Consider the following 13,481-nt stretch of genomic DNA (forward strand, 5'->3'; position numbering starts at 1 on the left):
GCAATTAATTACTTCAACTTATATTCGAAAAATGTTTAAAAATTGATTGTTATTTAAGAAGGGCCCGGATTTAGTTTTGTGCCAGGGCCAAAAATAATATGATGTGAGTGATAGTAAGTATAGTAAATTAGTAATCATATTACGATACGTTTTGTCATTTATGATGTTGATGTTTGAATATTGAAACAGAATTCTATTTTGACAGACACTAATGATATTGTGAGTGTTATGACATTAGACGTTGTAGATAAATTCCAGGCATTGAATAAATCAAAACTCTTAATAAAGCAGAAAAGCTAGATTAAATAAGAAAATCATGTCTACGAGATTCAGGTTTGGAACGTAATTTGGATTGGATGAACTGAGTTATAACATGATTGTCAATGATGTCATATTGTTTCGGTAAAATAAGCGGGCGTTCATATTATATTCTTCAATTTTAAATCACCCACGGGATACATGGATCGACCAATCTCTTAAGTTCTTGCTGAAAATGTTTTATGAATTTCTATCTTACAAACCGTTTGATAAATTATTACCTAGTGTAGCTATAAACAAGCCATTGATAAACTACTTAATAATATGCTGCTATGGCTTTTGGCTTTACATACCAAAAGTAAGGCATATAGAACAATAGTAAGTTATTCAAATAAACATAAAGAATAATCAATCTTCTTGTAAAAGAATAGATATAATATTTTGTTTCACAAAATATTTATTACATAATATCTACATTTTGTGCAATTATAGTGTACTATATTTCAACAAAATGTAGATACTAAAAACTAAAGCTAACTTTTTATTCATTAATTTTACATAAATTATTATTTTATTTTAACCTATTCACCGCCGATATGTAAGGTGAACATAAATACCTATCATAATTTATACATAGGATACATCTTTACCATGGTACGTTACTGTTATATTGGTGGTCCGCAAAAACTATCGACGGACAGATGAAATCTAAAACCGACAACGTCCGCATTTTGCTCGAAGTGTCTAAATGGTCCGTGAGCCGATGCAGTTTCGCAGTTTATGTATAAAAAAATATTATCTGTGTAGGAAGTTGCATAAAACGTCATAGTGCAGAAACTAGCTTGCGTACGTCCTTTTAAAATTTCACATTATGACAGTAATTAGCGTGCAAAGTACCCACTATACTATATAAAAGTAATACCATCCGATTGCGCGTAGAACATCATTTATAGACATCTACCTATAGGAAAAAGTAGGGTTTTAACTGGTTAAAAAGTTAATTTTTTTAAACTTTTTATCTTGACTTTAGTCATAGTTTATTTTATAATCGACATATGAACTCAACTAGTTTAATTATTAACAATAGTTGAAATAACTTAGATTTTTCAGTTTATTCAAAAATAACTCATTGAGTTAAAAACATTTAGAAATATACGTAAATATTAATATAAAATAAAAATAATCTAATACTATATATAATAACACAAACATTTTTGTTCTTTTTTTTCATACAATTATTTTGTATATTGTTATATTAGATTAGATGGACACAATCACTCTTTATGTGATTTACATACTAATTAAAAGAAAATTTTTCAATAATTAACTTTTAATTTTTCGAGTTAAATTGATAATTTGTTAACTGTTAACTGTTAACTTATCGATCAAGTGTTATCTGCTAACTTAACTTGAGTTAATTATTTTCATTAACTTGACCACCTTTGTCTATAGGTAGTCTGTACAATAAAACTCTCAGATTAAAAATTATCATACAAACTATGACATTTAAATGACGAGTCGTTGATTCTTTAATGCCTACTAATGAAAGCGATTAGGAGAATGCATAATGGAAAAAATAATAATTATTTATTTCAATTAATATATCATCCATCTTTAAGGAGAATTTAAATTTAAAAAAATTACAAGTTTTATCATTATAAATATATGTGCAGTAAAACTATTAAAATGTTCATAATTGTATTAAAAATGCATCAGTAAACTTCAATAACATTTCTGTAAATGAAAAGCATCTATAATAATAATAATACGATGCATATGCACACACACTTTTAAGTCCTGTAATTTAACGTTACTGACTTCTCTGATTATGTTTTTGCTTCATATAATTTACCCAATTCAAACTTTTACCCATCGCTGTTGGTAGGGAAAACAAATTATGAATAAACAAGAACAACTAACAGAGTATAAATTATATATATAAATAATAGTAGAATGTATGAGTACAAAATATATGAAATATATTTCATATATTCTATGGTATAGATATGTACTGGTTATTGGTGCGTGTATAATCTACGTGCAAACAGAATGTAAAAATGTTCACAAAAGTTTTAATTATTATAGTAAATGTACGAAAACTAATGCCAGCAATATTGCTTATACAATTCTGATGAATAGATGTCTAGTGACTATTAATAAAAGCTGGATACTAACCATAGTCATCAATTTTTAATGTAACTTTTCCACATAACTAATTGTTTGTTAACCAACCTAAACTAACACATTGGAAACAAAAATTAAAACTTTCTTTACATACTTATATTTTTATTATTACTATTATTAAAGACCGCAAACATTTTCAAATTTGAGTTAGAAATGCATTCTTTAAAATTTTTATTTTTACGTTCAATAGATTTGTAATTTTAAAACAAATGTATACTTGTAAATATTGTAAATATATGAATTATTTCATAATTGAAAAATTATAAAATGTTAAATTTTTATAGTTAATAATTTTAAATTGTTGAGAACAAGATTCCACGTAAGTCTTCATGCTGTATCAAAAAAATTTATAAACATTAAACTCAATTTTTATTTATAGACATTGTATGTAGATCTCTCGAATTTGAATGCGAATTAAGATTCATGTGATCATGTATTTTTTGTCCACTACGTCCACGTGTACTCAAATTTAAAAGTCCGTGAATTTAATTCACGTGTTTCTCATTTTATCAATCTGTAATTGTTGAGCTATAATAGTTTTATATACTGAAAGTTTTTAATAAAAGTGTAATTAATTAGATTCGTCAAGAACATAGATATTTGCTTTATTTAAATTAATAATTTCCGTAAAAAACCTAAAAACTAAAAATATTTATACATACTATTTTAAAAATAAGTGTTTCATATCATAAACATTATTATCGTAAAATGACGGGAAGGGTAGTTTTGTAATACAATTTATGAAATTGAATATTTTTTCAATTATTTTTAAATGTATGCAAAATGTAAATAAATTACACAATATACGTTTATCGAAAAACCACGTTCTTAAATATTATAGTGGATATTCTGTTCGTAATAAATAAGAATTCCTAGAAACTAGAAAAACGTTGGAGGACGCTAAATGTATTGAAAATCAAATTTCAAATCTAATAATAAACGCGTAATTTATTAACAAAATTCACACCTCACGTGTAATTAAGTTTACAAATTCACGTGATTGCATACGAGAATTTTGACTTCACTTGTATCCATTAATTTAACTACACGTGAATATGGTACAAAACCTCTAATTATTTTGAGATAAAATTTAAATGAAATTAGATAATTAGACGAAGAAGAACGATTTTAGTTATTTCGTTGTAGGTAATTTTAAATTATTATTCGCACGGGTACTTGAAACCATATGCGTGCGCAGTCTTCTGTTACAGGTGTGCCTATAATTTTTTTGACCACCAATCCCTTAAAAATCCCCTTAAAAAATATAATTAAATGGACATACATTAATTAGTAATTACATACCTACGAACAGTCACGAAAATATTTTTATGATCAAATTGATAAAAATGATCTCTGATTTTCCAAAAAAGTCAGTTATTGGCTCTTTTTCTTAGCTAAAAAATTCCCAGTCTTAGGTTTTGTTACAGCCCTATAAGTGACTGGAACCCGATTTAGCACAGTTTACCTTTTTCATCGCCCAATTGAGTACAGATAAAATTAAACAATAGAAATCCAAAAAATAGCACGATTGAGCTTAGAAATACATACGACGTTGCCGTCCCACATAACAAAATGATAATTTAAAAAAAAAAAATTGAAATATTTACAGGAATTATTTTATATTAATCATCGAGGTAATAATTAGTGTATAAAAGTATAAAAAAGAATGGCGAAAATTCTGGTCTAACCTACCCCTCTCTAACAAACTGAGAAACGTAAAATTATCTATTAAAAAATTAAAATACCCTCCCAACACCAAACGAAGAGATGAAGTAAATATTACTCGAGCTAAAATAGGCCACTCACATTTAACTCATGCTTATCTCATAAGAAAAGAACCAGCCCCAGTATGCGATACTTGCAATGAGACACTAACACTAGAACACATCATCATAAATTGCACCAAATACACAGAAGCCCGCAAGATCTTCAAAAACCCCACCTCTCTCCATCAAGCACTCGATGAAGACAATACGGACGCAATCAATGTATTCTTCCATAGTATAAACATAAGTCATAAATTGTAAACACGTGTAAATACTACATTTTAATTATAATGTTCACTTATTTATATTAATTTATGCAGGCTAAAGACCTTTGATGTCGAAGCCTTAATAAATTTATAAAAAAAAAAAAAAAATTAAAAATTAAATTATTTTGAAAATATATATATATATAGTTAAAGTCCAGTACAGATTAGTCTAATACTTAATTTATAGATGTAATTTTAATATTTGTATTATGTTATACAATTTTATGTATATGAGTATTTCAAAAGATGCATGTAGCCTAGCTGGTTGTAGTCGGACATAAAAATTGGCAATGTTGCATTCATTTGACTGTGGTTGTTCTAAAATAGGGTCCGTGCTCAATCGGGTTTCAGCGCTATAAGCTATACTTGTGCGCATGCCTATTCTCGAAACTTTTCTATTATATTATTATGTATTATAATACTATAATATAGCTATGACATTTTTAAATCCTTAATACCTAATGTAATGCCGAATATTGCCAACTTGCCGGCTTACTTTTGTAAATAGTTATAACAATGGCACTCATCTAAATTAATATCAATTTTTTTTTAGAAAATACATTTTCTATATTAAAAAAAAATATTAAGTACAATAATATTGTATGTTATATTTATGAGCCCAAATAAAAAATTCACTTTTTCACTGCACACCTCTTTGACGTTATTTAAGTCTATTGTCTATTACAGCTCTAACTACATGAAACAATGCACTAACCTGTAGAGTAAGGTATTACAAACAATTTTTTGCATATTGTGTTTATCCTGATGTTTTTAAAACTTTTTTATTTCGTTTTATTGTGAGGGAGAAACAATAGAAATATTCGACAAAAGTTCAACAATGTGTCTGTGTTTTTTTAGTTTTCTAGAAATATCTATAGGTAGTAATTTCAAAGTTTTATGTGACTCCCAATCAATCGATTGGAAATTCCATCTATAGTAGGTCATATTATCGTCTTTATCTTTAGATTTCGTTCATGTTGGAAAAATGTTGATAGATTAGGAAATTTAATTTAACTCATTCCAGTTATGTTGACCAATCAATATATTTTATTAATGCAATTAGTGTAATAATATATTGATAGGAATTAGGAGTGCGTAAAATCGATGTTCAAAAATATAAATGCTATCAAGTTAAACGAAAAATTTTGAAAACTTGATGTTTATGTCGTCATAACTAAAATACAAAATATTTACAATTATTAAAATCGGCACTTAAGGTTGACAAGACATTTAACCATGGCTTGATTTTTCATGATGTGACGTGACGAAATTTTACATGGTTTAGGGAATGAATAAATCATAAAAAAGCAATGCTAGTAATATACTAACAAGTTTATTTTATTCATACGTATAAATAAAATAATTTGCATTATAAATCATACAATATTTACAGTTATAGTTGTTCGCTTGGTGCTGACTGTTAATTATTGGAGTAATTTTTCCTTCTCTTTTATATGTTAAACGAGAACACGTAGGTTTATGGGAATTCTGGTCGTAAACAAACAATAATAATAATACGGTTAATTTGTACAATATAATAACAAACAATTAATAATGGTATGATAATATGTAATAGTGTAACATGAAATGGAGAAATATAAAAGAGGTGTGCCTACCTAGCAGTAGCGTCGAGTAAATAATACCGCGGCTGTTCATTGTGACTATATTATTACATTGTATTTGTGTAATTATCCAATGACTATATTATGATTATAATCATTATAATGATGATGTTATCACTAGTATATATAATTCATATTAAATTTATCGTTGAATAATAATTATTGTAATTCTGTGCTTGGCACTATCATTTGTTTCCGGCAATTCATCAATTAATTAATATTATATTATTTGGCCCCTGACAAAAGATAAAGTTTTCGATTTGATTTATAATCTTTATCAGTTAATAAACAACCGAATGATTGTTTTTAATAATATAGTAACGATTTTACATAATACGGGTGCAATTAATAATATGAATTATGATTCCTTGTCATGTAATATTATGTTCCTACAGTTTCTATTAGATTAGTGGTCACCAAACTATCCATTTCGAAGACGAGTAAAAAAATTTAAAACCAACCGATAACATTATACGTTCTATTGTTACAATTTATTTTAATTGGTTTTTACCGATTTCAGCAAAATTGATCGCCCACGCATAATTTTCAGATTTCTAATGTGGTCCTTCAAAAATATTAATTACCCATATTATACTAGATTTACCTAAGTATATTCAGAGCATAATACCAATATTATAGAAGGTAGTTTTGATATGTTGTAGGTACCACCTTCTTTGTTTTCGAGTTCAGAACCATCGGTGAAACGTGATGTGTTAACGAGTTATAAGTATTTTAAAATTGTAAATTTTTGTATAATATGTTGCAATACTTATAACTCGCTTCAAAATTAAATTATAGTAAAAAACTCACTAGGTCGTCTAAATAATGCATTTACCTTTAAGTTGTATAAGATGTCAATTCACTTTAGTTTTTAAACTATAACGGAGCTAAACGAGATTTGCGGAGCATACAATTTTTTATGTTACGCATTTGTAAGACGGGACAACGCATGCGAGTATAAAGTGAACGTCCCCTTAAGCACATTTTGAATTACTATTTATATTAAATGTATCTATATTATTGATGTAATGAAATAACACAAAAATACATATAATTAGAAAACTAACATTTTAGAATCCGAATAAATGATAATATAGCTAGACTTTGATTGCTGATTTTCCATGATTTAGCCATTTAGGAACGTTATTTAGGGAGTTGACGAAGAATGTAATATGAAAATAAATAATAATTTATTCGTTGAAAGATAATAACGAATTTTTCATCCGTTTTACGTGACCGTTCGTTATCCCGGCGGTTAATACTAACACTGATTACATATATATCTTAACCTTACCTACCAATACCGATTACAATATAAAATTTGATTTATAGTTAATTTTTAAGTACTACCTATATCAATTACAGACAGTTATAAAACTCAATCATTAATCCATTTAGTCTCTGTTGATAACCCATAAATATTCATTATTTATTATTTATTACACGTTGTTATAGAGTAAGCGCACTTGTCATTGAAAATTATTCCATTACTGCACATATATAATTAACTGTGCCGGTACCAATATATTATGATATTATGTATTGCTCGACATTGTTTATCCATCAACTGTAGTTGATGATTGTTTTGATAAATACTAGTATTTTTTCATGAATTAATATTATACTAAAATTAAGTACATATTATATACTACGTTCTATGTTGTGTGACGTTCAAAATACTTGAACATATTACAAACAGGTATAGGTATAGGTATAACACATGTATAAATATTAAAAACTTGTCACACAGTATTATTGAAATATTCCATCCATAAACTGCAGGCAAAAACCGTATGATACGTTTAAAACTTTTATTTAATATCCCATCGATCGGTGTTCCTATCCCTTCCTCTCCCACGGTGAAATACCTAAATCTAACACTAAACCAACCCTCAAAATGAGTTCAATTCAAAGAGAAAAAAAATACTATCTCACAACATTCGACTACACATATATGTTTAAAAATTTGATTGGTAATGAAGTCACCCCCTTTAATATCAAACTTCTTGTATGTACAACACCTTGTTAAAACCCATCTGCGCATACGAAATCCAGCTATGGTGAAAACCTAAAAAGTCTAATCTAAATAAGATACAAGTTTTTATAAAAATTAAAACGTTTTTTCCAAATAAAAAGATATATATATATATATATATATACCTATATTATATTTGTATTCCATTAATAATCGATCTTGTAGAAATGTATTTAACGAGTTAAATTGATTTGTTAATTAATAATTAAGCACAATACTGCAGCAGTGGTCGAAATTCGTATTCTTTTCTCTCGTATACATACGTTAATATTATAATGATGATATGGGTAGGGTATCTATAGAAAAAAATTGTTTTCAAAGTTTATATTATATTTATTTTATGTGATTTTCAAACGTTTGTAACACTATTTACCTACACACCATGAATTTAGAAAAAATTTTAAATTTTGTATGTAGTATAATATTACTAAAACTAATTAACACGCTATAAGTATACAAATAATAAATAGTAACACGCACTATACACTCATAATATTGTATTCATAAAACGAGTCAATATTCTATAAGTATTTACAATCGTGATTCATAGTCGGGCCAATCTACATAATAATTAATAATAAATTATATTATATTTTATCATTCGATTAAAAATAAAGCTTTGAAATAATTACCTTACCATTTCTATCGATAACAATTTCTACATAACTCAATGTGGAACTTCAACATCTCAATCCTCTATAAGTTCAATAGTTAAATATAAAAAATCTGCACATCATATTCTATGCTTGTACAAAACTTAGGTACAGTATATAATCGAATCCGTTTTATTGAAAGCTGTATGTTTTAGCTTATTAATATGTAAAATCGTAAGTCATAATATTATGAAAACACGATTTAAATGACCGATTTTAGCGGTGAATTTACTAGGTACAAGTAACAAAAATCAAAAATATCAGTCTATTAGGTATGTTATATTTTATTATATACATGACATACATACCGCACACAACTATTAAAATTTCGGAAGTCAGCTCAACATTTGTTTTCTCTCTCACTTTTTAGATTCGCGTACAATATAGATATAACGCGGTTTCACTTAAAATTGTTTTTTATAATTTTTTGGATAATCTTAGAGCAACATCTCCCATTACAACAATTATAGAGTATAATATGTTTGAGGGTTTGACATTCATAATGTCAGCTGTAATTAATATATTCGTAGGTATTGTCGTTACCTAACCATGTTAACCAGGCTGATCTCGGGTAACGAACCCTGCGCGGAAAGCGTATGCACATATACGTATACTATTATTATTATATACGCTTCACGATACTGTTGGCGAATAATAATATAATATTACAGTTGATTTTCGTGACGCGAAAAGACAACACAATGTATAGTATACTACAATATAGTCCGCCGTGATCTCGTGTGACGTTTTGGTTTGCTATAATAATAATAATAAATTATGTTATTACAGCGATGTTATTACGTATCGTATCGCGTACGATTTAATGGTGTGTACTCGCCGTCGCTTGTTTAGTTTTCGCGATCTCGATATATTCATTTAATAATAATATGTGTATAATATATATTTTGTACGTTTGCGAGCGCGCGCGCGCGCGTGTGTGTGTGTGTGTGGTTTGCGTTATATGTTCACAAATATTTATACGCCGCCGACTGATGAGACTAATGAAAACTTCGCCATTTACCATCCATTCGTCCATGATGTGTGTACGACAAAACAATCATAATATGCATTCGCATATTTTGTGTCCTAGCAGTATAATATGATATAATATTATTATAGAAATAATTTGACGAACGCGATATTTGCATATTCTACGCGGTTAAACAAAACTCGAACAAAGTTTTTTTTTTTCATATATATTATATAATATATTTTAATATTGTAGGTACCTATATATTATAATTTTGACGCGAATGCAAACGTGCACTTTGGTAATTACAAATTTTTGAAACGGAAAACCACTGCGGAGCGGAACTAAAATATAATTTTTATTTAAATTCTACGCACATACATTTGCATAATATTATAATATAATATATTATTGTTTTTCGGAAAACGTATACATATCGTTATAAATTAATATACATGTATTATTTGTCAAACGCAGAGAAATTCAGTGAAACGTATAATATTCTAATACTATACCAACCACGGTGTATACAGTGTATTGTGGGCTTATACCTAAGAGTAAAGTATATTCCTACATATTATACAGTGTGATATTTTTTTTTAACAGTACAAACATTCATTAACAGGAATATATTTACATGATTCGAATTGGTTATATATCTTATAAAACAAAAATTAATTTGAAAAAAATCTCACTTTAACTATTTCTTATCGTTATCCTTAAACTGAAATGTTTTTGATTAACAGCACAAAATCATTCATTTAAAATGTCAGAAAGTTAGTTTGAGAATTCCAATGTTATAAAATTCGAATTCTGAATCAATTCTTTATAAGTCATGTCTAACTTATAACTTATTAGTAGTTAACGATTAGATGAGTCGAAGTCGAGTGACGCGCAGAGGTATCACTAAAAATATTGAACTACTCATTCGCTCATATTCGAAACTGTATATTATACTTAAGTATAACTAATTAACCAACTGATGGATTCTAATTGATGTTCATAATTTTGATTTCTCAGAAAAGTAAATTGTTTTATAATTATTGGGTATTCTATTCAATTAAGTTGATTATTTTACGAGCGATTGCCGACCAACATCACTTCGGAGAGAATCTACATTATTATGAACTAAATTGAAAATTTTAATTTTCCAAAAAAAATTAACAAGGTTTAAAACAGATAGGTATTTTCTCAGTTTCTACGACCGTTCTCCCCATAATATGAGATTGTCTGCGAGAACCGTACACTATAATCTTTGGGGGTTTTTTTTTTTTAGTATAATATCTATATATAGCTATCCGCATTTTTTATTTCTTGAACCGAAGCAGAGTACTTTTACTCGAAAATCTCCGACCATTTATCATTATTTGTACCTACATGACGGATGAAGCATGGTCATTAATTGCTATCCATCTAAGTATATAACCCATTCTATTCGTATATTATTATACTGTGCTATTCATATAAAAGCTCATACTATGTGGTTATTAAATATAGGTATAGTACTTATCTTGTTAGTTATTCGTCTAGCACTCTATTTAGTTTGTACCTGCCACGCCGTGCAACAGTGTTGTACAATAACGCCAGAAAACGTTCCATTATGTGTAGTACTGTATTATATTGAACTTGTAAATCATAAAAAATTTTATTTAAAACACCGATTTTAATTTAAACAAGTAGAAATCGAAAATATATTGTGAATAAAAAACAAAAATAGTAAATGAGTTGCAGTGACATTTATTATTTTGTCTGAGAATTTTCGTGATTCACGTCTATATTATTATATCCACGTAGTATAAGTATTTTCATGGTACGAACGACTGGTATAAAACTGTTATGTGTACCTATTTTACACCTGCAGTAGATATTTTCATTCGGATATATTGTATTATTAAATAATTAAGAATTTTTCAATAACATTTTTTTTTTTATAAATCCAGAGCCACTTGATATCCTCGTGTTTATTATATACCAACTATAATAATAATTTTTTGTTTTTTGAAAAACTAATTTTGACGATTTCACAGTGCTTTTTTGAAGAACAATTTGATAAATGATACTATTATTCAATTTTAGAAGTCGATTTTAAATTTCCCTAATACTGAGATTCGATTCGATTGATTGTCCCCAAAATTTTAATATTGATTTATGAGTTATGATTTAAAAATCTTTACCCAACGTATGAATTTAATACGTACGCGTAAAGTTAAATTCTACCATATTTATGAAATGGTGCAGTGAATATTAATCAACTATAGGTACATAATAGCCACGGCAGTGGTATTATTGTAATTTACCATTAATTCTGCAGATGACAGATCTATGTGTAATAATTTATGGTATCCTCACAAATCCTTGAGAAATCCTGCGCAGTACAAGGAATAGTCTATACATATTACATACCTATGTGATTATCTATGAGTAAATAGGAGAAACAATATACTATGACAAAGGCATTAGAACATTTAGAGCACGTAAAGAATATTAAAAATCAAGAAACTGATAAACTTCCAAAAGCAAAAACGTGTCCTAGAAACCAATCGTATAAATATTATTGAAACAATGAAATTATAAAAACAAGTCACAAATAACAACAAAAATGAAATAAATTATTATAAGTATAGATGATTGCGCAATATAACAAACGTAAAATCAAACAAAAACAACCTTTAAATTTAGATAGCTGGAAAAATTGTATGCAATATTGTTCTATTAACGTAATAAATAACTATATAATATAATAATATATCATAAACTCGTATCTCATCGACGTAGAAAAATAACACATGCCAAATATAGGTAGGTAGTGACTAGGTAGTAGGTACCAACCTACTCTGGGAAAATAAAAAATTGTTGTTCACACCGAAACGTTTTGAGACGATTTACCACGTACGGTTAAAATGTGCGTTTTTTAGTGATTGAATAATTGGCTAAGTTACATAGCTAGTTATAATATTATAAATCATACGATAAATATGAGAAATTGAATGTGTAAACAAATCTAGTTTAGTTCTCAAAGTTTGTATTCGTGACAATAATTGTGTTGAAAAAAATCTAATTCGAAAACAAAAAAATACAAATAATTAGTAAAAATGTTATTATATTTATAGATATCATGATTAAACACAATTTATATTAATCAGAGTGCATATCTATATTCGTTAAACACGGGATACGATTAATTTTTATTTTATTAAATTTTTATTAATCTTAGTCCGTGATGAATAATAATAAAGGTAGTATAATATTACGTTTAGAAACAAGTTTCATAACGTATACGTACAATCAGTGTTATAGTCATCTCGCACGAGCTTACCAATATTAGTGTGGTACCTACCTGTATTATTAAAAAAAAAAAAAACATATCAAAAAATATGTTTCCAATAATGCTTTACCTCTTAGGATACTACTGCTTCAAATATTAAATTATATTAATATATAATAATTTTATACCGGGTAGATGTGTTAAATGCGTTACAACACCAGCAATTATGCTAACTAAACTTGTTCAAAGTGATATCAAACAAATAGGATAAGACGGTTAAACAAATCAAATGACTAACTGCGAGAGCGACTAACGATATACCACACTTATCAAATGATAACATTAATAATTAATATTTTATAATTGCTTTGCTATAATTATTTTTTAATAAAAGGCAAATAATAAAAAAAAAATTTATTTATCATTTCAATGATAATAAAATAAAATGTAATGCTCAAACGT

Source organism: Diuraphis noxia, unplaced genomic scaffold, assembly GCF_037042655.1.
Source record: "Diuraphis noxia isolate RWA-SAM2 unplaced genomic scaffold, SU_Dnox_SAM2 contig0004, whole genome shotgun sequence".
Classification (NCBI taxonomy): Eukaryota; Metazoa; Arthropoda; class Insecta; order Hemiptera; family Aphididae; genus Diuraphis; species Diuraphis noxia.